A 27,089-nucleotide genomic window follows, 5' to 3' on the forward strand; every position below is an offset into this window, starting at 1 on the left:
TTCCCTCACAGTCATACTTTTAATATAAATTACTCTCTAATACTCAAAAATACACCTCAGAATTCCTACATATTACATTGACTTTTCATTCTTTAACAATGAATCTTGAATTTTTTTTCTACATATTACAATACTTGTTGCACTTGCACCGAAATGTTCAATCATATAAGCGATCTATTATATCTTACATTGTGATTGAATCCATGATGAGAGCATGAAGGCCTCAAGCGACCGATGTCCATAGATGCCTCCGCCTATAGAGTCTATCCAACACTCTAACGTCTTCAGGAGACGACCAACACAACTCCAATCCACTTCATCAGTTGTCAGGACGTGTTCAATTACATCATATCACTTGCCAAAACCATGCTCCCACTAATATCCTCCCCATCACTGCCATAAACCGCATCCATCATCTTGATCAGGCAATCTACAACATATTGCAGCCCTTTGGTTGAAGCTAGGATTTTACATCCTTCAATAGAGGTTGTTATTTTGTACTATGATTCATACTACCAAAGATTACAAGCATTACCATTCTATCCATAAGTGTGTCACTCAAATCTGCACCTGTGAGATTACGACAGACGTGAAAACATTAAGGATCTCACAATAAACAAGAGACAACTAACAAATGCCACAATGATAAAATAATTCAAAGAAAGACAAGGAGATTGATTTGTTGAAGTGATTATTTAGTTTACCATCTTAACAGGTAATGGAAATCAAGATCCTCCGGCAGCAAGTAATCAAAACAAGACTGGTCTCTATGCATGTTCTCCACAGTTCAGCCAAGTGACAATTTATTTGAAAATGATGCATATGATAGATTTCTTTCAGTCAATATGAGATGAAGTCATAAGCATATGAAGAGTGGGAAATCTTATCTATCACACAAGAATTTTGAAAAAGAGAGAGCTCGCGAAAAGTGAAGTGGTGTAAGGTTCTAAAGGATTAATTAGATGATACAAATTGGAATTCAGAGTTTAAACTGCAAGAAGCTATACCTATAAATTTTGCCTTAAAAGCAACAGCCTTCTCCATATATTCTCCATTGAATGTTGAGCCACTGAAATCAGATTATCTCATATCAGCAGATGTGAAGTTCGCCCGCCTGTATTGGAAAATTGTAATATGACAAATTAGCATCAAGAACTGCTATCCAGCTTAGACTTTAACAGGTTCCTTTTTATTAAAATCAAGCACGTAGAATGGGAACAATTTGCCCAGCCATTTTCGCAACAAGACATTCGATGGTAGCATTCCAATTAGACTAGGACTCATATCTCAATCTGGAACTAAATTTAATCAAGGAGTATCGATAACAATCATAACAAAATAATCATCTCCTATAAATTCTCTAACTTCTAGTGGTTTTGCATCGATCTGTCACTGAAAAATTCAGACTTGGGTAATCTCATGATGAAGATTTAAAAAATGTGGCCTATTGAGTATTAACATTATCAACCTTTAGGCCAAACAGAGAAGTGAAGCTACAAACACATCTTAATTATATGCTTAATACCACAGACAAACAGGCATCTAACAACAAATAACAAACAAATTAAAAATAATGAAATTTCAATAACAATTGGAAGTTTAGAACAGTTACCTAAAGTTCTCATTCACATGAACAACCTTCCTACAAAACCAAGAAACAGAACAATATAACATCCACTACAACTATAAGTCTATAGCGAAACATTTTTGAAAAAAACAAAAAAAAAACACACCTCCGCAAACCTTAAATCAGCATAACCAAATTGAGCAGCAGAACCAATACCAAATTCACCACGAATATCAGCTTCAAACTTATTAAAATCAGCAAGAGCAGGCATACCCACGATATACCCACTGTATCGTCGAAATATCACGATATATCCATAAATATCGTCGATATTTGTATTTGTATTTATCCAATTACATATCGCGATATTTCGATGCCCATTTCTGATTTTTCGATATATATATATATCGCGATATTTTGTACTATGGTTCCAACACCAGCCTAGGTCTGGTATTGTCTTTGGTGAGTTCTCATTTGAACAGGGTAGGTCAAAATCCCTGTAATCTTGTTACACTTTACTTCTTTCACGTGGGTCAACTCCACACGAAGTCCTTTCATTCACAGCCTTCTTAACCTGACGGACAAATATAAAATGAACACTCACTCAGACAAAACACAATCAAGTCGGCAACAACATATATAGTACTACTTCCACAAGTAAAAAGACAACCATACCTTAATACGATTGGAATCACTTAAAGGACGTGAAGGGATAAGTTATGAAGTTTCTAAACATAATCAATAACAGGAATGGCTTCATAGAACGAGGTTGCAGCCACATCTACACAGTAAAGACGGTGACATTCTAAGTAAAAAAATGAACTTTTTTAAAAAAAAAGCTTATGCGCAACGGTCACAGAGTTCAGCAAAATCACCAATTCTGAGACTCCAACCTTTTCTTAACCTTTCAATTTTCGATTCTTTACAATATGGATTGAAACAGATCTTTGTTGTCGTCGTCACTGCACATGATGATGTCATCCTCTTTTTATCTCTAGAAAGGATTTGAACAACATTATTTTTTCTTATTAGTTTTAAGGTAACGCCGTAATTTGCTAAATGAAGAGAGAGAAAGGTTTATATAAAAGACTCGTTTTGCATTGGTTCTCTCTCTCTTTTATCTCTCACATAAACACACATTTCGGGGCATTTGTTTTTGCCTCTTATAATACCTTGGGTCTTATAACCTCTTATAAGATGTGGCCAGTGATTTTGGACATTTTTTTAGTTTGTTTTTTGTCTCTTACAAGAGGCATTATACTAGAAATGTCTTATAAGAAACTCCAATTTTTATAAGTACCAAAATTGGATCTACTTCAATTTTATAAGTCTTATAACTTGAAAAATGACTCAAACACCCCGTCCATATACCCCAAGTCTCATTTCTCTCTTCTTCCCTTTTCATTATTTTCTTCTCCAAATAACTCCATTGTCATAGCCACCACCGGCTACCACCACCACCACCACCACCGCTACCACCACCACCACCACCACCACCACCAAACTATTAAAACCACCACCACCACTGCCGCCACTATCACCACCACCACTACCACCACCATCATCATCTCCACCACCACTACCACTGTACTATTAAGACTATCACCACCACCACCACCACCATTGTGCTGTTAAAACCACCACCACTTCTACTACCACCACCACCACCATCACTACCACCGTGCTATTAAGACCAATATCATCACTTTCACTACCACCACCTTCACTACCACCACCACCGTCATCATACTATTAAGACTATCACCACCACCACTACCGTGCTATTAAGACATCCACCACATCTACTACCATCACCACCACCGTGCTATTAAGACCAATATCATCACCTCCACTACCACCACCACCGTGCTATTAAGACCACTACCACCACCGTCAATTAAAGTAGTTTCCTAAAATCGATATTCTAATTATCAAAATTGATTTGAAATCGAAAATCAAACTATATGCTTGTTTCAAATTAATCTATTCAAGTTAAATGTGATGTAAAGTAAGATTATATTTGTCAAATAACCATCTATAAGATATCATGTATTTGTTTTTTTTATTTTTACAAGTGCTTATAAGAGGAACTTAAAATGAAAAACAAACAACTTAATAAGACCATCTTATAAGACCCTCTTATAACACATGGTCTTATAAGACCCTCTTATAACTTAACCCAAAAAAACAAATAACCCCTTCATGTCTTTATGTCCTCGTTGATGTCATTTTGACACTTGGATAATATTCCAATGTTTATTTACATGTTGGGTTATGATTTGCTACTCCTGCTTATTCTATTTTATTTTACTATTCGGTGATTGGGTAGTTAGTTATGGTGACGTGGGTTATTGGTGTGAACTATTAACTTACGTAATTGGAAAAGTGAGTCGTATTTTCTACGAGTAATGTCATTTTCTAGCGTGTTTTTGGGACTTAGACTAGTATACTGCTAACAGTGAGGCGTGAGCGAAGCAAGAATAGGGAGAAAACGAAGGCTGTGAGGGGTGCCAAAGAAATAAGGGGAAAAGGGAATAGAGAAGAAAAGATAAAGGATATGAGGGGAGAAATTGTGAGGAAGTATGAGAGAAATAAGGGCAAAAAGGAATTGGAGAAGAAGAGGAAGAAGAGATTGTAAAAGTTCATTTTGTGCAGGACCTTAAGATTGTGGGAAAATAGGGGAAGATGTGGTAATGACTGAGTTCAAGTCTGTGTAAGTTGCTTACGTATCCAGTTCTCCGATGAGCTGGAATCAAATTGGACGTAGTTCCTGTTTGGGTTGGGTGATTGAATGTGGTTGAGGGGCGTAGAGCTGGAGAAGCAAGAGAGCTGAGTCTTCTCCTCCTCAGGAGATTATGGGGCTCCCAAATGAAGAAGATGGAGCCTGCTTTTATAGTTTGCTTGGTAATCTCTCATCTTCCTTTCCGTTAGGTCAGGTATCTAGTTGATGCGAGACTTTATGGAGCAGTGATGGCGAATCATTGATGAGTGTGGCCAGAGCTCTGGTCTTGATGGAGATAGATGTCACGTAAGTTACTGACCGTTACGATATCACATCAAGCTGGCAGTTTGTGAATAAGTATTCGATCTTCCTTAGAGGTTGTTGGTTCGTTCTGGAGAGAGTTGTTATGAGTTTGTTAGGAAAAGGGTTATGTGATGAGTTGTGTTGGACACGTGTATAATATACATTGGTTGTGTATATTAGTCCTTCACAGGGGTCAGATGTTCATTTATTCTTATGTTGTCACGTGTCCTTATATTTTTTTTCTTCCCCTAGCTAACACAAGAGTTCGCTTCGCTCACGAACAAGCTAGAATAACGTCTGAAATTTGGGGATTTGAATTGTTTGATATAACACCCCATTTTTTATTTTTCCTATTTTTTTAAACTTTAGATTTTCGTTTAATTGGAGCCACTTTAGGTCAAGATGACTTTGTGTGGAGCGACGAAATACCAACATTTGTAACAAAATTGGAAAACCCGCATCAGTTATACTTTAGATTTCCCTAGAGTGTAGAAAGATCTCATTTTGTTTCTTATGGTGGATACCTATCGTGTAACCTTATATTTATATTTATATTTATATTAATATATTCACACTTTGCCTGCAAAAGAAAAGTATTTTTTCTTAACTAGTTAATTGGACGTTGGGAATATATTGATATGAATTAATCATTGCTTATGAGATGGAACTTGGAAGATGCCACTATGATAATAGTGGACGTCCATTATATTGAAGGGATGGTGCAAGGCTTTTAAGCCTTCAAACCAAGTACATATTCATGGTTTAATTGTAACGGGAGCTTGATGGCTGTAGTAGCCGTTTTCATAGATGGACCATAACATGTATTAGGCCAAGAGATAGGGTCCAGACCACAGCATGTATTGGGTCAAGAGAGTGGGCCCAAGACGATACTATGGCCCATGAAGTAAACCTAAGAGAGGGATATAAAAAGAAAGAGAGGAGAAGAGAGAAAAGATGGGAGGGGGGGAGCTCATAATGGAGGCAGAGAGAGGGGTGAGAAAATAAAGGTGAACTATGGCGGCTTGATCCCGAAATGGGTACGTAGGCAACCAAATTAGTGCATCTGATCAAAGATAGAGCTTGAGTACTAGTAAAGTTAAAAGTCGCGGTATTGGGGTGCAACAAATGGCGCCGTCTGTGGGGACGAGGCAGTAGATGAGGCAAAGATGGTGGGCAGTTACCGCTAATGCTATGTTCTGCAGCAAATACAAGAAAAAGGTGTCACCTTTATGTGGTTTCTTGGTCGGGGATTATATCTGCTTATGTGAAATGTGGGAAACACGAGGAAGCTATTTATTTGTTTGGGCAAATGTTGGTTTCGGGTTTGGTTCCTAATGAATTCACGTTTCTAGTGCCTTGCGGTCTCACTGCGTGAAGTTTATTCAATGACGCATATGGGTTTTCAATAAAGAACAAGGTTTTAGAAGTCAGCAAGAAGTAATACAGAACAATTATAATGTACACATACAATTTTGGGGGCAAAAAGAAGCTGGTTCTTTCAACTATAAGTTGGGTTGGAGGGAAAAAGGATTTCTTGGGAATAGCTTATCTTACAGTTGGTGGATTGTGCCTCTTCTTAGCAGTAAGATTCATAATTGTTTATGTAGCCAAGCTGAGGTGAGTGATTAGCATTCAACTTTTCTTTATTTTGCATTACTCTGTCTAAATTATGTTCATTGACGTTCAACTTTTCTCGATGCTGTCTATGCAGAAATCAAGAGGAAACTCTAGAGCATGTTCTCTTTCACTGCCCATTCGCCAAGAGGGTTTGGAAGTATGCATAGCAAATTTTCCACATTTAGCGAGAGATGGAGTCATTTTCAGATGTGCGACAACAGAGCAAACATTACAGCTCACTCATCTTGGACATGTGGAAAGCGTGTTCATTGACGATCATGGTAAGTTTGTGGAAAAATAGAAACAAAGTCATGTACGATAATAGAGTATCAAGCTATCCACAAGTGTGCTTTCTCGTCAGGAGAGCGATCATAAGAGCTCATCATAAGTCCTCGGGACATATGGAGAATTCGGTACATGATCTCCAAATTCTCAGACACTTCAAGCTCCAGCACAAACTTCGAAGAGCCCCAAAAATCTTCGAATGTTTTTGGCTCTTACCCCCTCCGGGTATACTCAAGATAAATATCTTGTGGTGCTCGAGGGGAAACCCGGGGCGGTCGGGGATGGGGGTTTGTGTTCCAAAACTACAAAGGAGAATTTACGGGAGGCAAATGGCTTGGAGGAATGGATGCGTCCACAAATTACATGGCGTAAACAATGGCAATTGTGCGGCCATTAAACAAGCCTTCGAACCGGGATGGAGATATATTTGGGTGGAATCGACTCCTCATCGTTGTTCACGCTTTCGAATAACAAAAAATGCATTGGAGAGTGAAGGAAATATGGAAATCTCTTATGGGATAGGCGGAATGGATAAATGTCACTCCATCATGGAGAGAGACTAATTTGGGAGCAGACATACCGTGCCAAACAGGGGGCTCTATCTCTCGAGGAGATAGTATATGGTGGGAATCTAGACCTCTTTCATGAAAAATTTGGAGAACCACTATACTACCTATTTTCGTTTTGTTAACTAGATAACCATATTCTAGTAATGACCTTGTATTCCTTTTTCTATTTCTGTCTTTGTAGTAGCCATATTCAGGGATGTATCACATAGGTACTGGGCCAAGAGATAAGGCCCAGACAACAGTATGTGTTGAGCCAAGGAAAGGCCCAAGACTAGACTAGGCCCCATGAGGTAAACCTAAGAGAGGGATATAAAAAGGAGAAGAGAGAGGGGAGTAAGGGAGAGGAAGAAGAAGAGAGGCATAGAGGGATGAGGAGAGAGGTTAACTACGGCGGCTTGATCCCGAAATGGGTACGTAGGCAACCGAATTGGTGCAGCCGATCCAAAATAGAGAGTGAATTTGAGTAAATTTAGAGAGTCGCGAGATTCGCAGTAATAGGGTGCAACAAATGGCGCCGTCTGTGGGGATCATGAAGCTAATATCATTCGTGTAGTGGAGTACGTTGATTGTAGAAATTAGACAAAAGTGGCATCATCTAACTCTCGTTATCATTTTTAAACAGCTAGACGTCAGTTTGTACTCTGTTAAGGGTTTCAAGGGCTTGTTGGATCTTGCCGCTGGCGATGCTTTGAATTTCGGTCGAGTTGTGAAGAGACTACCTAGAGTGATGATGGGCCGGAATTATCGTTGACCGAGATGAGAACCGCAATAGTGTCAACTCGATATTCCTTCTTCAATATCTCATGAGCATATGATCGATTAGTGGGAAATCAGCTTCCACCGCGTGCCACCGGAGATCCGATAGTGATGGAGTATGGTATGTCAATGTTGGGATGAGGATTCGTAATTTCATTGTTGTCGGTGGTGGTGAATGGGTCGATCTCGGTGGTGAGTGGAGAGATGGGTAGAAAGATGGGAAATGGGTCGGTCCGGACCCATTTCAAATCGGGCAAAATGGGCTTATTGGGATGTTTTGGGCCTATTAGTTATCCGGTGAAGTTTGTGAAGTAGAAGGAGTCCATTGAATGCATTTTCTCATATCCGGAAAAATGGGGTGCTAAGCCTCTGTTCAAAGTCGCGGGTGCTAACATCCCACGTCGCGATTCTTTGGTCTTTGTGTTCTTGTTGGTTTGACAAGCTACCGGATTGTTCATCGGGGAAGAATGTATGGCTCTTGCGGTGCCTAAGTGAATTCATCGCTACCGTGATATTGATGAAAGTTTATAATAGTCCAATTGTTTAGTTATGTTGAGGAATTTTAATAACAAATAATAGTAGGCTCGGAGGGTTCTTAGGAAGACAGTGGAGCTAAGGAATGGAGAATAACAAGATCGAATGGGGTTTTGATGAGGATGATTCCTACTGATTGTTCTTCATCATGCCCAAACCGCGGGATGTGTGGACGAGCATGTTAGTTGCATTTACAGGTCATTTTATCCTTTGTTTTCGCAGTTCATTGACAAAGGCCTTGCCAACTCTGACATTAGTACAATCCTTGGTGGGGTAAAAAGGTGTTGTTGTTGCAACTCGATTGTGACGATGGTGACAATGGTGGGTGGTGACGATGGGTAAATAATGAAATAATGGTGTTGTTTTGGTGGTACTGATCGGTGGTTCTGGTTTGAGAAGGTGGTGACAGTTGTGCTGATCGATGGAAGGTGATGGTGGTGCAGACAACTGATTGAGTGATGGAAGGTGCTAGCGGTGATTAGAGATGGGTGCCTGGAACTAGTGGCTGTTGGTTTTAATTGTTGGTCTTGGCAGTATCATTTATGGAAGCATAAGGCATTAAAGACTTGTAATTGAAGCTGAAGATCTTTGTCAGATTGTTGAGATTAGGGTGTTGGACGACCAAGTTCCACTGTGTGTAGTTCATCCTATAATTGAAGTTTGTAATTGTGATCTTCACCCTTGAATACTCTTTGTAGTTGAGTTTACATGCCCAATGAACTTCGGATTAGGCACATATGGTTGGTACATTTGGACTAGAGGCGATAGCTATTTTTACCTTGGCCAATAATAGTGACTCTAAGTAAAGGCGAAGTCTCCCATTACGGCTTCTGGTTGAGTTATGTTATTTTGACAACCACAAGTGCAAGTAGGGCGATCGACAATTGTATCATCGTAGAAGGAAGAGAGCGAGACCAATGGTAGAAGCGCCTTACGTGATAGGAATTGTGAATAAGTGCGAGTCCACAAGTATATCCGGGACACGGAGCTTTCAACGTAAAATTCTTTGGAACTTTAAGCTGTCTTGTTGGTAGTTCTGCTGCACCTACACTAATTTGGAATGAGCTTGCCGCATTTCCGGATCCCGGCCCAAGAATGATACGCCTCCTTTGCGGCAATTTGCTATCTGTTGATTGTATGGAGTTCCCGGCCATAAATCCACGACCATTGGGTCCTTCTTACAACAATGAGGAATGTTTCCTTTAAATCTTGAACAATCACCCTGCTCCGTTGTTTGGCTTCCCACCATGCTCCAGATTACCTCCTTTTTTGCCCACGTCCATCCCAATGCCCATCCTGGTGCCTGAATATGACGATACTGCTGGAAGTTGTACATTGTAACTGTTGCAACATAACCATCAGGAGTCCAGCTCATGATATCCCATTTGATTGTGATATTTCCATTTGGATCAAGTGCATCATAAGCTTCTGTAGATGTGAAGGTGAAGCAAGAAAACAGGAACAGTAACAAAAGAGTGTAACAGGAAAGTTGTGGCTGTTGGTTTTAATTGTTGGTCTTGGTAGTGTTGGTTTGATGGTTGCCTGGGCGTGTTGACTAATCTGTGTTGTTGGTTGTGATATCTGTGCTGTTGGTTGTGATTTCGGTGATGTTGGTTTTGTTTGTTGTCGCTGTAGTGGTGGGTGTTGGTATTATTAAGACTGTGGGTGGTTGATGGGCTGGTCGAGCTAGGCGTCCGCTTCCTCTGCAAAAGTTCTTGATTCAACAAGATCGGTAACTTTTGGGGTGAGAAAAAATGGGGACTTCCTAAAAGTTTCTAAAAGATGTGTCTGGCGGTCTTGTTCTTCTTTGGAGGATTTTGTGTTGGGGATTTGTATTCGGAGTCAGAAGATGAAACTTGGGTTTGAGTTGAATCCAGTTTTGGGGAGTGCTTTGGTTTATTTTTATTCTAAATGTGGGTGCTTTTCAGAAGCTTTTGAAATATTCAAGGCTACTAATTGCGGTGATATAATTTTCTTAGACGACAACGATCTCTTCATGTGTACCAGCTCGGGAATGGGGCCTGGCTCTAAGGCTTTATGGTCAGATGATTAAGGGGATCAGACTGAACAGGAAAATTATATTCCTACAAGTGCTATAGTTGGCCGGCTAAATGTTGGTAAAAGTAGCATGTTGAATGCATTAGTTGGAGAGGACAGGACAATTGTTAACAAATGGGATACCATACCAAATAAAAAGTTGCAGACAGCGAGCTATTATGAAGAGGATGTCAAGGAGAAGTTTCAAAGCCTTAATTGGGCGCCAATAGTTTATTCCAATCGGAATGGTCGGCCACGATGTTGAAAAGGTCGTGGCTCTTGCTAGTAGTGTGGGAGAGAGAAAGGTCAAGAAGATGGGAATAGATTTGGGTTATCCCCAAACCTCGTGATATTGCTTGGGCACTGTGGCGCTAAGTTATCTAGGTGACCGCGGACCCGGATGGGTAACATGGCCAACCATTGTGTCTATATTCTCGTAATTGCTCTCGATCAACTGTAGGACGACGGTGTAGTTATTTGTATGTATTGGAGATTGAACCTTGGCTTCCACATAAAGTCTGGAGAAATCATAGTTGTGTTTCACAGCCAAAGTAAGTGCATGAGGAATGTTTGGCGAAATGCGCGTAAAGATGTTTGTTCTGTGTACATGTGAAAAAGGGAATCCTTCATGAAGGTTGCATAGTGATATGAAGGCGAGTTGCATGCAACGAATAACTCGGAAATCCAGAGGAACAAAGAGATCTAGAGTTTGGGACTGAGATCAACAGATTGGAGCGTCCGAATACAAATGGTAAGATGATTCTGAAAGAGATCTGAGACATCTGTGGCGGGGATTCTGAAAAGAAAAGATTTGCGGACCGTGGAATAGAGTGGAGATTGAGTGATATTTACTAGATGATGTTTGGTCTATTCTTATGTGGGAAGAGATAGAGATGAGCTGCCTTTAAGCCGAGAGCCGAGGGGATGAGCCTTCCGCGGACCACGGTCCGAATCAAACGCGTGGGGAGGCCGAATGTTCCCGGATGTGCATTCCGAAGGAGAGCGGAGGGTTCGAAACCGCCGTGGATATGTCGTGGGACTATCCGGAAAGAGTGCGGGGGATGAGCCCTCCGCGGACCCTTGTGTCCAAACAAGCGTGTGGGGGGGAGGCGAGGTCATCCCCAGAACCAACGATAACCCGGTCGAGCCAGCGGAGTGGAGGGGTGAACCCTCCACGGATCGAGATGCTAGAGATACATGGGGCAATGAGAGAGCCCCCCCAGCGAGAGTCCGAGCGAGCCCAGGAGTGGGATGAGCCTCCACGGATCGAGAGATGCTAGAGATCTTTGGGGGCAATGAGAGCCCCCAATCGGCGAGCCAAGCAAGCCCGTGGGATGGATGAGCCTCCTGCTTGAATCGAGATGCTAGAGACACATGGGGCAATGAGAGAGCCCCGACCGGCGAGAGCCCGAGCGAGCCCGCGGAGTGGGATGAGTCCTCCGTAGATCGGAGATGCTAGAGATACATGGGGCAATGAGAGAGCCCCAACAAGCGAGAGCCCGAGCGAGCCCGCGGAGTGTGATGAGCCCTCCGGGATCAAAGATGCTAGAGATACATGGGGCAATGAGAGAGCCCCAACCGGCTAACCGGTCAAGCCCGGCGAGTGGGATGAGCCCTCCGCTGGACCAAAGATGCTAGAGATACATGAGGCAATGAGAGAGCCCCAACAACGCGAGCTCGAGCGAGCCCGCTGGGATGAGAGCCCAGCGGAGACGGGAAGGGCAAGAAAAGAGAGCGGAGTCAAAGAAGAGTAGCCCCAGAGCTGGTTGAGCCGCAGGTCCCGGAGATGCAAAGAGATATCGCGGACATGAGATCCGAACAACGGGGGATGATCCTCCGTGGACATGAGATTCGAGTCCAACCCGGGGCAGCAGCGAGTTACCCTCATCGACTCCACTCCGGGCGGAGATATGCGGGGGATGAGCCTCTGCGGACATGAGATCCGAGTCAAGCACGAGAGCAAGTGGAGTTGCCCTCATCCGACTTTCCACTCCAGAGGCGACAACGGGGGATGAGCCCTCCGCATGGACATGATAGAGATTTCTATGAAGGAGAGCTTATGGTCATTTGACCCTCCGCCGACATTGTAGTGAGTTATGAGAAGGAGAAATACTGAGGGGACAAGACACTCCATGAGACATAGTGGTGAGTTCTCGAAGGAGAGATGGTGGGTGAGGTGATACACCATGAGGCAGGGTAGTGAGTTCCGGAAGGAGAGCGGTGGTCGGGGAGGCATCTGCCGATATGGTAGGGAGTTCTATGTGAGAGGTGATGGTTGGGTTGAGACGCGTATCGTGGGCATTGTATTGAGTTGAAGAGAGAGTGAAGGGATGAGATAGTTGTTGGAGTCCCACGAAAAAGGAAATGAAAGGGTGAGACACTCTGCTGGGATATAGAAGTGAGTTATGTGAAGGAGAGATTATGAGCGAGACACTTGAGACAACAGCGGCAAGTAGTTTTTGAAGAGAGATGTTGGGTGAGGTGAGACACTTTCGTGGACATAGTAGTGAGTTCTATGAAGGAGAGCTTATGGTCAGGTTGAGACACATTGTGGGCATTGTATCGAGTTGAAGGGAGAGAGCGAAGGGGATGAGATCCTTTGGGGATACGTTAATGGGGTATATGAACAAGAACCGATGGATTGAGTACTTCCTTCCGAGGCGTCACGGTTCGATGATTGAGACACATGGATCTGAAATGTCCTAAGGAGGAGAAGACTACGTCTGATCCTGAATCTCGTGGATATCTAGAGTCCAAAGAGAGAGACAAAGAAAGTTTGAGGACTTCGGATCCACCGTCGTCATCGCCATCGCCCGAACAGAGAGGGGGCAATGTAGTAGCCATATTCCGGGGATGTATCACATGGTCTCTTGGGCCAAGAGATAAGGCCCGGACCACGGTATGTGTTGAGCCAAGGAAAGGCCCAAGACTAGACTAGGCCCCATGAGGTAAACCTAAGAGAGGGATATAAAAAGGAAGAAAGAGGGGAGTAAGGGAGAGGAAGAAGAAGAGAGGCATAGAGGGATGAGGAGAGAGGTGAACTACGGCGGCTTGATCCCCGAAATGGATGCGTAAAGCAACCCAATTACGTCTTGGCCGATCCAAAATAGAGAGTGAATTTGAGTAAATTTAGAGAGTCGCGAGATTCGCAGTAATAGGGTGCAACAGTCTTGTTACTTTGGATTCCATGTAACTCTTATTCTTTTATTAATCAATTACCTTTAGCCAAAAAAAAAATGTCTAAATTATGTTGTCTGCATCAAACAAGAATCTAGTCATACGATTATCAAGGAGTTTGGAGAATTAATTTCTTATAAATCAGCACGTCATGTGTAAGGATTTTCCATATAAGCAGTAAATGGAGGCCGGGTTGATGTGGTGGGCTGAGTTGTTTGCTGTTGGGTAAGAGGTTATGGGGCAATTGGTGCTGGGTAAGTGAACCAGGGAAGACGGAAAAGGCAGAATGGTTGCCTTCCTAATTGATATGCCATGACTAATCAAGAAAGTTATGTGGGATATGTCGCCAGCCAAAATCGAGATGATGGGGGTTCCAGAGATGTTTTACGAGCTAGTTATGAGGCTGCGTGTAGTGGAGATGGGGCCTGAGAGGTTTGTTGGGGCTGTGTGGTAGTGAGAGATGGCGATGTGGTATACTGGAATAAAGCTCCAAAGGTGCTACTACCATAAAATAATATCGTAGGTGTTTGATGAAGTGTGTGGGTTGGTGGAGTAGTGTGCAGACTTAGGGAGTGTGGGTGATGGCGTAGTGTGGGAATTGGGGGTACAGTGTGGACATTAGTGGACTAGTAGGGTGTGGTCGGTGGTAACAGGATAGGTGTACCACCTCGGGTTTATGTGGGGCTGTTAAAAAGGGGTGGACAATCATGTCGAGTATTGCCAGAGGGGCAGTGGATCTAACAAGAGACAACATGGATGGCGAGGAAGTTGGAGACAGAGGGACAATGAGATCAATAGATTGGGGTTGAGATCAACGGCCTGGAGAGTCTGAATAAGAATGGTAAGATGATTACAAAAATGTAGAGAGGCATACACCGTGGCAGGTAACTCGTTCTTTTACCGTCATGTACATAATAGACAGACAAATAGTGACTCGGCCGGCAGCCATAGTTACATTGGGGGCAAGCATACCTTGTCCCCGTCCTTGGTAGAGATGTATGTGGGGTCAGATGGGGATTGTCCCCAGACCTCGTGGTATTTCGCAAACTAGCCTATTCGCTCTGGGAGGTCGCAGACCATGAATGAGAAACTTGGTTGTACACCTCAGGGTAAGGTGGATGGTACACTGTTTGGAGTACATGATCGCCATTATATGTGTATGCCAATCCTTATGCTAAATTAATGTATTCGTTAAAACTCACGTGTTATTTGTGCAACCTCAAATATGAAAGTTTCAGGTTGCAGAGAAAGAGAAAGATTCGCGGTACCACGGAACAGAGTTGAGATTGAGAAGGTATTGAGAGATGGATCCATCTCACCTCATTTACTACTTTATTTGCATACACAATATTGTCATCAAAGAGTTTACTTTTTGCACTAAAGGTTTATTGCATGATATAACATTAAGTAACCGGGGTCAAGCCCCATACTAGCTATACGGGGAACCTTGGAATCTGTTGGTGTCTCTATGTAGTGGTGAGTTACAGTTCACATTAAGGGCGTGATATCTTTGCACTGAGTTACATACATGTACACCATTATATCTTAATGCCTTGAGAATTTGTCTGCATATATTTACTAGAGGATGTTGGGTTTACTCTTATGTGAGAAGAGATAGAGATGAGCTGCCTCTAAGCTAGAGAACGGGGGGGATGAGCCCTCTGTGGACCCTCGTGTCCGAATCAAACATGCCCGGATGTGCATTCTGAAGGAGAGCGGAGGGGTTCAAGAAGACCCTTCGTGGATATGTCGTGGGGATATCCGAATGAATGCGGGGGGGATGAGCCCTCCACGGACCCTCGTGTCCAAACAGCGCGTGTGGGGCAGGCAGAGCTATCCCGGACCCTCGTGTCCAAAGCCTCGAGCAGGATAGGATCTGCGGACCCTCGTGTCCAAACAAATGCGATGGGGGCAAAAGCGGCCGAGTTGTCCCGACCCTCATGTCCGGCCTCGGCGGGATAGGATCTGCGGACCCTGCGTGGTCCAAACAAATAGCGTCTTGCAAAAGGCAAAAAGCCGCCCCAGCACCCTAGTGTCCGAAGCCTCAAGCAAGATAGGATCCGCGGACTCTCATGTCCAAACAAATGTGTGGGGGCGGCAAAGCTATCCTGCCACTTCGTGTCCGGCCCTCGAAATGGATAGGATTTTATGGACCACTTGTGTTCGAAGCCTCGAGTGTGATAGGATCTGTGAACCCTCATCAAACTCCACTCCAAAGCAGAGACAGCGGAGGGGATGTGCCCACCGTGGACTCTCGTGTTCGAATCAAACATAGTGGCAGGCTGAGCTGCTCCCGGATGTGCATTCCGAAAGAGAGAGGAGGGGTTCGAGAAGACCATTCGTGGATATGTCGTGGGGCTATCTGAATGAGTGCGGGGGGATGAGCCCTTCGTGGACCCTCGTGTTCGAATTAAACATGGGGCAGGCTGAGTTGTCCTCGGATGTGCATGCCAAAGGAGAGCTGAGGGGTTCGAGAAAACCCTTCGCGGATATGTCACGAGGTTATCCAAATAAGTGCGCGAGGGGGGGGGGCGCAAGTTGGAGTTTCAAATTGCAATTGGGAGCAAGCAACATATCCAGAAGGAACAATACTATTGAGTTCAACAAAAAAGAAATAGAGGGGATGATGCCCTTTGCGGATGGGATATTGAGTTTCATGAGTACGAAGGGGATGAGACCCTTGGCGGATACAATGTTAAGTTCTACGAAAAGAAAATGAAAGGGTGAGACACACCGCGGACGTGGTAGTGAGTTCTATGAAAGAGAGATGGTGGTTGAGGTTAGACACCCTGCGGACATGGGGGCAAGTTGAGCTGTCCCTGGACATGCTTCATGCTTTCCGAATGAGAGCAGAGAGGATGAGACACTTCGCGGATCCAATGCTGAGTTTGAAAGAGAAATGAAGGGGTCGAGACACTCCACGGAGATGGTAGCGAGATTTATGAAAGAGAGAAGGTGGCTGAGGTGAGACACTCCGCGGACATGGTAGTGAATTTTGTAGAGGGAAATGGATAGCTGGGTTGAGACACTTCATTGGCATGAGGATTGAGTTTAAAGAGTGAGAGCGAAGGGGATGAGACCCTTCGTGGATACGCTAATGAGTTATATGAATGAGAACCGATGGATTGAGATACTTCGCAGACATGATGATTGATGTGGAAGAGTGAGTGCCAAGGGAAAGAGACCCTTCGAAGACTGATAGGGAATTATGTAAGGAGAGCTAATAGTAGAAAGAGAATGAGGATATTGGGTCACGCGATCAAGGACGTTTAGCAAAGAAAACACTACTAAAGTAAGACTCCTTCAGTCCCAGACTATTGAAAGAGGGATCGCGGAGTAGAGTTTATTTACGGCTGACGCTCGCGGAACCATTGGATATTTGCAAAAAGAACCATAGCAAAGAGGCTAGAAAAATAGAAAAAGCGTAATCAAGGAAAGGGGCCAGAAGAGATGTAATGCACCAACATATAACAGAAACTTACAGAGATCTGAGGTACACATAGTTTATCGGCTGAGGTTGGAGAACTCGGGTAGTGATGAAGGAAGAGCGAGATGAGTGGAGGATTATAATACAATTCGTAGCCAACAAAGTCACAGAGTCAAGAAAGATGAGAGTGCAAAGTTCAAGAGTACACGGACAAAGAGAATATATAGGGATTGAGTACTTTACAAACATATGATCCAGTAGAAAAGTACATGGGTATGAAACGTCCTGAGGAGAAGAAGACTGCGTACAACCTCAAGATACTGCGGATATCTAGAGTTCAGAAAGAGAGACAAAGAAGTTCAGAGATTTCTCGGGCCCGCCGTCGTCATCGCCGCCGAACCCGAGAGGGGGCAAATGTAATAGCCGTTTTCATAGATGGACCATAGTATGTATTGGGCCAAGAGATAGGGTCCAGACCACAGTATGTATTGGGTCAAGAGAATGGGCCCAAGACGACACTGTGGCCCATGAAGTAAACCTAAAAGAGGGATATAAAAAGAAAGAGAGGAGAAGAGAGAAAAGAGAGGAGGGGGGAGAGCTCATAATGGAGGCAGAGAGAGGGATGAGAAAAGAGAGGTGAACTACGACGGCTTGATCCCAAAATGGGTACGTAGGCAACCAAATTGGTGCATCCGATAAAAGATAGAGCTTGAGTACTAGTAAAGTTAAAAGTCGCGGTATTAGGGTGCAACAATGGCGAGAACGTAATTAGAGAATATCCATGATTGGAATATATATATATATATATAGAAGTACATACTTATTTTAAATTAAAATAAATACGTAAGTAAAACTTCACCTATACCGTTAGATTTCTTTTTAAAGATGACAACAAATCTTAGCTAGGATAAAGGTTTCCAAATGAGCTCAAATTTTGTGGAGATGATCTTTATGATATGTAAGTAATACCCACAAAAAATTAGAGTTGAATTCATTTTCTAAGTGATGTTTTACTTACGTACTTATTTTAACTTTAAAATAAGTATGTACTTCTAAGATCAGGCCTGATATATATATATTATTTGCTCTATACTAAATGTGATACAGAGAACATGCTTTATAGGCTTTGTTAAGATCAGACTAATACTTTAACTAAGGACTATGACTAATGAGTTATCTTTTGTCGAGGATTCGTTTTGCTGTGATAGTCATGCATACCTATTTATTTATCCGTGTATATATTTGTGGACAATATGGAACATGTTATATCTTATTAGCTAGAAGATTCTATTATTGTTTGTGTAATTACACGAGTCACTCATACCTTTAGAACTCTCCATGCCTCCTGTTTGAAATAAATGTTTGATTAATGAGGTCATGTAGAAAGCCGCCCTAACGAGGAACTAAGAATTTTCGCCTTGCGGGTTGGTAATATCGTAGGTGGGTATTCCTTGAGTGTACGGGAATGACTCGATAGTTTTGATTGCCCATAAAATGTTTTATTTTATGTGTATTGAAAACCCAGAGATGGTTGTGACTCACAAGTTACGAGCTTACAAGATGGAAATATATTTACTAGAGGCGATAGCCCCGCTTGGGACATATGTCTTGTAGTGGTACTCAGTGTGAGAGAGGCATACAAGTATGTGTGATTTGGCAAATGTGTGAAATGCAAATCATGGAGTAGGTACTAAAAGTTGGGTTTATAAAATAAATCGGTTTAGTTAATATAAGAAATTGTATTAGTTGTGCATGTGCGTGCTTGGACTTGTGTTTGAATGCATATATCATCTGAATATTTGTATTGAAAATTTTCTAGCTCTCATTCGCAAGAAGGTAGGACTTACTAATATTTTGTGCAATCTTAGCATTTGGCAGGTAGCTTCTGCAGCAGTTTTTGCAGGTGCGGCATTCTTGGCATCTGCAGCTCTTTTTTGTCCGTTCCCCTACACCTCAGATATAATAAAGGAAGTTGAACTCCGAACAAGAAAGCTCTAAGAGCACAAAACAGAAACATGGACTTGAGTAAACAAGCAAACTTAGACTTAAATACCAAAAGTCATTTTGAAATAAGTTTGTTTGATATGCGTGCCACATTTTGGTATTTTAAAAGGATGACCCTGTTGAAGGATGACAGTCCATATGCAAAACATACTTATATAAAAATAAAAACAAGTTTACTTTTTCGAATTGGCAAGAGCAGCTTCAGTTGCAGCAGCAAGTTGCTTTGCATTAATCGATCCTTCTGACCAATTGCCGAACTTGGCCTCTGCTTCTTTTGCAGCTTCTTCCTGTAAGATAACAGTTTTATGTCAGTCAATATAACACCAACAAATTTATCAAGGGTTCAAAAGAAATCTTGACTTCTATAGAAATATCAAGGATTCAATGCATATCATAATTTCTATAGATGGCGATATCATTCACTTAAAGGCCAAACCAAGGACATAACATAGGTCTTTAATCATAGATAGCAAGATTAACACCAGCTAATCTATAGTGGCTTAGAATTTAAACCTATAACATGTTTAGGTGGACTAATGTCTATCGAAAAATGAGGACTACATGGAACAGCTCTGGTCAAGAAATAACGTGGATTTCTTATCTTACGTTCCTAGGTCATCTAGACATGGGACACAACTCTTAAATTTAACATCTCAACATGTGCTCTCACGTGTGGCATTACTTGAGCCTAACATACTTGGGTGACGTGGAGTAAAAATCAATAGCCAACTCTATACCATCTTAAACATTGGGACATCCAATCAAAACCATTTGGTGATCGGGAGGAGGCCCGGGAAGATTTCTACTATACTGCAAGGCTCTAAACATCACGCATGGGATTCAAATGTGGTTAAAGTGATCAGTGACTGAGAAAGTGCAACAAGGACCTGTTACTAAACAATTCCTAATATGTTCCACACAGTGACATACAAAAGAGATGGCAATTAAGGAATCTACTTGCACTATGTGCTGTCACAAACATTTCAATAGGATGAAAATGATTTCAAATACCTCAAGATATTCCCAGTTCAGGCTCTCCCAGATTTTTGTTTTCAAGCGCTTTTCTTCCTCGTCGTAAAGGTACCCACCTATATAGCATTACCATTTCAAAAATAAAGATAAACTAAAATAAGCACTAAAATATTCATTACATAGAGACAAACTAATTCCTTCTGAACTTTGTCGTTAAAGATACAATTCAAAAATAAAATATTAGGTTCGGCTATCCTACAATACAAGAACACAACCATACGTGCAGACACAATAAACACAAATATCTCCTCCAAACAACTCTTCCCACTCCAAGGTTTTTTGGCCAATGATAAGCCCTTTGACCATCACCACCTCCAACTGCAAAGCTCTTCCTTATAATATGGTGTTTGTCTCTAGCCAGAGGCTTCAAGATAGTGAATGACAAAATGCTCCACAGCTTGCCCTCCCACCAAGGAATGCACTCTCAAGAATCATGACGCTGAAAGAACCTCAACCGAATGAGGGGATAGCAAAATAGCCCTTACTTGGGCTAGGATCAGAGACATCCCACCCTCCACTCTAGAGTTTTGAAAGTTTAGTATGTATGTTAAAGTTTTTTGGGCCAAGCAATAGTTGTTTGACCAAGGAATTTTTTCCTTTTAGTTTAGTTACACTGAAATTCAATTCCCAGGTCCAAGGCCAAAGGGTTAAGAGGTTTTGTTGATTCTCCCCTACTAGATGAAAATCCTGGCTCCACCAGTACTTACTAGTGAATACGATAACAAAAAACGCGCAATGGTAGAGACATAAGATGAGAGTATGATGACCGACTCCCTATCTGCTGTACACAGTGGACACTTTATCTAATTAGATTTACAATATAAAGGTTTAATTTTATGTTACATTGCATGAAAAATGAAACTTGAGATGGAACTTTGCACTTCCAAACAAAACTTTCCTTGGCAAATGTTACAAGTCTAGAACGAAGTTAAAAAAAATGAAACCACAAACCTCAACATCATCAATATCTGAGAAACTTTCTGATTCATCTCCAGTATTATCTATATCCTCATGTCCAAAGTCCAATTGCTTGACCACAAACACCATCCTCAACAGTATGGTGTTCATTAACAACACCTGAAACATGACCATTTTTTCTACCTCTTAGTTGAATTTCGTAAACGCCAAAGTACTAGTGCCAAAACCATTGGTATCTCTCGTACCAAATTCGGAATATGTTTTTCATTACGAGTTTTATGTGGAAGAAACTAACATATACCTTCTGACCTCTTTCTCACACTAGAATTAAAAAGCAAACAATCAAGCAACCCGTTAACTTGAACCAAAACAAGAAAAATTACTAGCGCTTAACTCAATTTGAAGTCTGAATGCGCTGTCTAATATTTTAGCACTTTGGACAAAACAAATTTTACGACAAAAAACACTTTGGACCACAAATTTTAGCATGATATTCAGCCTTCGGAAAACTCAAATACAAACCAAAGCACAATGTGTCATTCACTTTCAATATTGCAGTACTGTGAAATTTCGGTTTTGTGTAATTGGTTTGTATATTGTTCCGGCTAGTGGAAAAAATTTCAGAAGAAAACGAATAAATTTTTAGTTAAGAAAAAAAATACATAATAATGATAAGAAATGGCCTCAGAGATCTTGGTGGATAAGAATCATCAAATGGGATTGCCATCAAGAGTAGCAAATATTATTCTACATCACTGGCGATTTCACACAATGATTTTAAAAATATATATATTCACTTCGCCAAAAATTAAATTCAGAAAAATACCATTAATTGTAAAAAAAAAAAAAAAAAAAAAAAATAAATAAAAATTGGGATAGCATGAAGTGTCAGAAGTAGCTGGTTGTAAGATCATATTTGCAACAAATCATTGGGAATCCGAACGATTTCTTTCATCACTCAACTTCATGCATAATAATACCCAAAAGAATTTTATTTACAAAAAAAATAAAGATGGAATAAATTGGCTATGATATATATATCTACCTTGTCACCGAAAAATCCTATTCTTAAAACTTTTGATAAAAGAAATAATAAGGATCATCAGAGCTAAAGGCAGAACTCTATCTAGCCTAAGGATAGATTCCTTGTTGCACTTTATTATAAGCATCAAAGAATTGCAATTTTAGGCCCTTTCTATTTTGCTAAAATAAATTGAAGAAAACAATAGTTTGACCTTAAAAAAAAACTGGTTTGAGCTGCCCATAAACCCTAAATCTTTTGGCTTTAGAGAAAAGAGTATAAATTTGCGTTATTTATAGAGATGAAAATGACGAAAACCCTAATTTTCCAAAAGAGTAAAGAGGGCAGGTCAATTCGTCAAAGTTGGATTGGCCCATATTACCCGGGTCCACGAAGACACTCGAACTGAAGAGCTCCTTGTAGCGTGATTTTAGTTGTGACTTGTGAGCTTGCGTGGTTATTGTATAACAAGCCAATATGCCGGCCTGTGGCCGGCTTACTAGTTACTACATTAATAGTTGATTTATTCTGGGCTATTATAATTGTATATTGTGCTATTATTTTGATGATGAACTAATTAACTACTCAATGTTTTAAAAGAAAAAAGTTCAAACTTATTATTCTAGTGTATTGGGCTTTAAATTAGTTGGGAATGTTGGTCTTTAAAATTGCTTGGAGAAAGAATAAGACGTCTGAGACATAATTATTTTTGGGCAAACACAAATCCTTTTAGAAAGAAGACATGTATTGCCAAATTACACTATTTGTCGAATGTGTTGTTACACTTCTTGTTTTAGGGTTACTTTTGGAATCCTTAATATAGCATAAACTCATTTTTAGTTAACCCAAAATGGACAAATCAAGATTAAAGACTCTCCCCTTCGACCCACATTAAAATGGTTACTGTTTTAAAGCTGATATCAGAAGATAACATATTGGCAATAGGGCAGTGAAATTAAGGAACCGAATAGAGAATGGTTTGAGCCTAGTAACCATTTATGTTTTGTGGTTAAGAGAGGCGAGAGGGGGGAGGATGAATGAATTGACAAAAAAGGTTACAAATAAGCCTTATTGGCAATAAAATCTAAATTTCCTAGACTTCGTTTCAAATTTTGTACAAATCAACTTGATATACAGGACCGTTTTTATATAATTTTTTTTTCATTTTATTATTATGTATAAAAAATCTTAAAACTATGATTTTAAGAAGAATAATCTTTGGATAACGAAAAAAAAAAAGGAAGAATAATCTTTAAAGGCCGATTTATGGAACACCTCTGATATGGTGTCTTAATAAGTACCTTTGAAGCCTTATTTTGTTGCTACTTATTATGAAAGGCATGTATAATAATTAATTGCAAAAATATTTTCGTGGAGAGTGTTGCAAATGCAAGAAGTAGAGCATAGTTCGCAGAGTTTTACTAAAATATAACCTATAAGTTTCCATTTCACGATGGTTTGAGGAGAAACATTTTAAATGTAAAATAGGAAAAGTTTTGTTTGGAAACATTTTTTAGGTATATTGCAAAGTAAAAGAAAAAGAATTAAAACTCTTATCGATCCCAATTATTTTTGAAGTAACTTCTTGTCAGATCATGAGTATAACCAATAAACAGTAATTCTGTGAGTCAGATCGTGAGTATTGATTCGAAACCATACACACTTCATCAATTTTCCTATAGGTGGTGTGAGCACCACTGCACCAGAGCTCGTTTTTCAGGACTTGAATATTGGTTTATAAGGTCATATTGTAGACAGTAGACTCTAACCTATAGTACAAATCAGTTACGATATGGAGACTTTAAACTCACATGCTCATTCCCTTAACGGCAAGAAATCTTTAGTTTTTGCCTATAACAGCCTGATTATGTGCTACTCTCTGGGAAGGAAATGCACGCGAAGCGATCCTCTTGAAGGATATGGAGGCCAAAGGTTCTCCCACTTCTCCCTAGTTCTTACATACAACAACACACCGGTTGAGGGACACCTCAAGTCTAAAGATTTTTCTGGAACCTCTGTTTGGTGCAGAGAAATGGTTGAGAAGGGTTTTATTCCCCGGTTTAACATTAATTTGCAATGAACTTATAACCGGCCTCCGAGATAAGGGTAAGTTGCAGCAGGTGGAGCTTCTTAGCAATGATTTGTAGTAAAACAGAGTGGCTGAGCATACTGTCAATGACATGATCTATCTCTGTTGCAAAAATGTAGCAACGGACGCATTCTTTTGTGGATGAATCCTTTCGCCTCCTGCATAAACTCCCTTAGTCGATTATCATCAATAAGGGAAATAGGTACTGTTTATTCTAATCTGATTCAAGCATTTGAAAATCAAGCTTTTATAAGGTTCTATGTTGTAAAATGGCTGTAACAATGTATAATATTTCTATACTGGCATGGCAGTTGTAAAGTGTTGACTATCATGTTCTCGTTGTAAATTTGGGAAAGGATTAAGGGAGAATGGACATTAATGTTTGTTAATGTACGGTCGATTTTTTTCATTCCCTACAGAACACTTGTGTGACTGCTGTGGTGTTCTGGAACTTAATTTTCTTGATGCTACTTTTGAAAGTTAGTCACTGTTGGATTGTCTTTTTTTCACACAGATTACCTTGTTCATTATATTATACTAAGTAGATCATACAAAGAGCTTTTAGACTTCTCCTAACTGACTTGCCCCATCATGGGCACACGACCATCAGTAATCAACTGACAATTTATTTAATTTACCTCCTTCAGCTACGACATGAGCAGAAGACACTCACTCCCTTGGAACATAACATTACTTAAAAAAAAAATAAGACAGTTTTTCACGGAAACATCATCTCCCAAAAAGTGACCAACTTCCCAAGCAAAATAACAGTCGGATATCAAAAAGCTTGGATTATGTACAATTTATTCCTTCTCCTATATGGTTTGCATTAGAGCAGTCAAAATGTGGGTTATTTATGTGCACCTCCTTACGTTAGATGCATGTACATAACACCTCTAATTACAATAAACGTCTTCAAGTTAAGAAACGCACCTCTGCCTTATAGAAAATGATACATTTAAAACCTACTGGTTGATTACAGTAAGAGAGAATACACACCTTTGCCTTCTTTCTCTGAATCACGCCCCACACGTACTGAGCATCCACGGTTGGCCACTCCCTGCAGATTACAAACACAAACATTTCAGGAGTTTTAAAGGGGAAAGGATCGTTTGAACTACTAAAAGTTGTTTGCATTTTGAAGCATACCCAAGAGAAGGTGTTAATGTCAGCTGTTTCATGCTTCCCGGCTTGTCATCCTTCGCTCGTTCCCTTCTCTGTAGGCACTGATATGGTTCTGGTGGCGAAGCGACATATTCAGAATTGCCTTCTTTATCACATCAAAACCTCCCTCCTTTTTCACAACTGAAGCTCTGGAGAAGCCTCCCAACACATAAAGACAGCCATCAACAGCACTGATGGCACAACCACAATACGGTAACCGATCCAAAGGATCTCTCCGTCCAAGCCGTTCCTTATAACATCACGCAAGCCCAAATAATACCTTCCTAGGCTCCTCTCCCTTAGCTACAAGGGGGCATTGGTGGCAACCGCTGCCACTTTTTGACAAAGGATCAAAAGTATGCCGAGAAGTTTATCCTCTTCAACCTTAGTCAAGATATAAAGCCATTCTTCCGTAATCCCAAGCTCTTTTCTCAAATCAAAGAGCTAAAGACTGTAATAAAGATTTTTCCAACTCCTCGACACCAGCTTCACATTCAAATAGTAAATCCTAGGTATCTAGCAAGAATCTGAATTGAAATGTCATCAGGGAGATTGGGAATCAGTCTTGGGTTATCCTCGTCAGGGATGCACGACATCCTCTGCCTCTTACAGGAAGCACTTTGTAGAATCTCGTTATACTCCCCTGTCCCAGTTTTGCTCAAAATTCCCCCCATGAGAAGCACCCAAACTCTATGCTAGCTAACTCCTTAAATATACGTCCTCACAAACATATGGGCAATGTATTCCAACTTATCAATACAAATGCTGAGATCCACACATAAAATGTACACCACGTGAAAAGAAAAGAACTAATCATTATCACCATACACAAAATTTTTAAAAAAAAAAAAAAAAAAAAAAAAAAATCAAACCAAATTACCTCAATTAATACCTCTCTATAACTATCAACAACAATAGACTCAGGCAGATGACAAACACGTGACTGGTAATAATTCAAACCAAATTTCTGATTAAGATTGAAAAGCATAAGATTAGACAAAGGCAAACAAAATTTAAGGAAAGGAAGTACCTTTTAGGAGATCTGAGTATTTTGATAAAAGCACAAAGAGAGATATTGTTAAGGATTAAGAAGAAGATGAGGCCATACCTTAAATCTCGATGGAATTGTTCCGAATTTTTTTTTTTCAGTACTGGGTTTCTCTTGCTTTGTTTTCTTTTTTCATCAAATTGAAATTTGAAGAGATTGGGTTTCTGTTGACATGGAGATAACAGGAATGGAAAGGTTGGGAGGGCGCCTTTTTGGACTTTATGTTTTTGGGTTTATTTTTCCATCGCAGACGTACGAACAATTGAAAAAGGCGTGGATTTGCTTTTTTATGAAAAATCTGACGTGTCAGTCTAAGAGAAAAAAAGGGGGGCTGACATAGGTCACTAGGAGCATTTTCCACTACTCAGTATTAATGGTCTTTGATGGATGTCTCGTTTCCTAGGATGCAAAAATTTGTCTATGAGAACATTTTAATGAGGTGCGTCTATTTATATAACCAAATGGTGTACCACAAGTTTTTTTTTTTTTTTTTTGAAATAACTAGGGGTTCAGGCTGCCCTAACCTTTTATTTAAAGCAAGTTCTAAGGTACATTTTTCCTTCTTTATCCCCCTTGATCATATCATTAAGTGTGTGATCAAATAGGGGAATAAAGTACAAAATACCAATACATATTTCACTACTCACTCTTGACAGATAATCTTCCACTATATTACTCTCCCTGAATGCATGTTTGACTGTTACTACCTCAAACTTCAACATCTCATTGTGAATGTGAGCTACTATATTCCTGCAATGCCATGGTGGTTTCTCCTTCCTATTTAAGATTTGGACTCCCTGCAGAGAATCCGATTGCACT

At 40.7% G+C, this 27,089-nt stretch overlaps 2 long non-coding RNA genes, 2 other non-coding genes and 1 pseudogene across 15 annotated transcripts; all 5 read right to left on the reverse strand.

Moving 5' to 3' along the window:
* Positions 1–14: 14 nt before the first annotated feature.
* Positions 15–22,369, reverse strand: LOC147504750 (uncharacterized). 12 transcript variants are annotated; one of them, XR_015193119.1, is made up of 10 exons: positions 20,982–22,308; positions 20,010–20,086; positions 19,176–19,285; positions 18,842–18,940; positions 2,461–2,561; positions 2,243–2,348; positions 1,734–2,141; positions 1,613–1,642; positions 1,008–1,114; positions 15–570 (listed from the first exon to the last, which is right to left on the reverse strand). It is a non-coding gene; the product is annotated as an uncharacterized LOC147504750 (long non-coding RNA). The 12 variants fall into 12 exon arrangements; XR_015193118.1 differs by having other exon boundaries at positions 2,443–2,561; XR_015193125.1 differs by lacking the exons at positions 2,243–2,348; positions 2,461–2,561 and adding an exon at positions 22,352–22,369 and having other exon boundaries at positions 20,982–21,107.
* On the reverse strand, positions 8,550–14,881 carry LOC147504751 (COBRA-like protein 3 pseudogene; annotated as a pseudogene).
* Positions 21,629–21,709, reverse strand: LOC147504752 (small nucleolar RNA SNORD24). The gene has a single exon (XR_015194117.1). It is a non-coding gene; the product is annotated as a small nucleolar RNA SNORD24 (small nucleolar RNA).
* On the reverse strand, positions 21,832–21,912 carry LOC147504753 (small nucleolar RNA R12). Its single transcript, XR_015194034.1, has one exon. It is a non-coding gene; the product is annotated as a small nucleolar RNA R12 (small nucleolar RNA).
* Positions 22,370–23,921: 1,552 nt separating the features above from the next.
* LOC147504754 (uncharacterized) lies at positions 23,922–25,348 on the reverse strand. The gene is made up of 3 exons (XR_015220447.1): positions 25,208–25,348; positions 25,058–25,118; positions 23,922–24,216 (listed from the first exon to the last, which is right to left on the reverse strand). It is a non-coding gene; the product is annotated as an uncharacterized LOC147504754 (long non-coding RNA).
* Positions 25,349–27,089: the final 1,741 nt, after the last annotated feature.

Source organism: Coptis chinensis, chromosome 4 (genome assembly GCF_015680905.1).
Source record: "Coptis chinensis isolate HL-2020 chromosome 4, ASM1568090v1, whole genome shotgun sequence".
In the NCBI taxonomy this organism is placed as follows: domain Eukaryota; kingdom Viridiplantae; phylum Streptophyta; class Magnoliopsida; order Ranunculales; family Ranunculaceae; genus Coptis; species Coptis chinensis.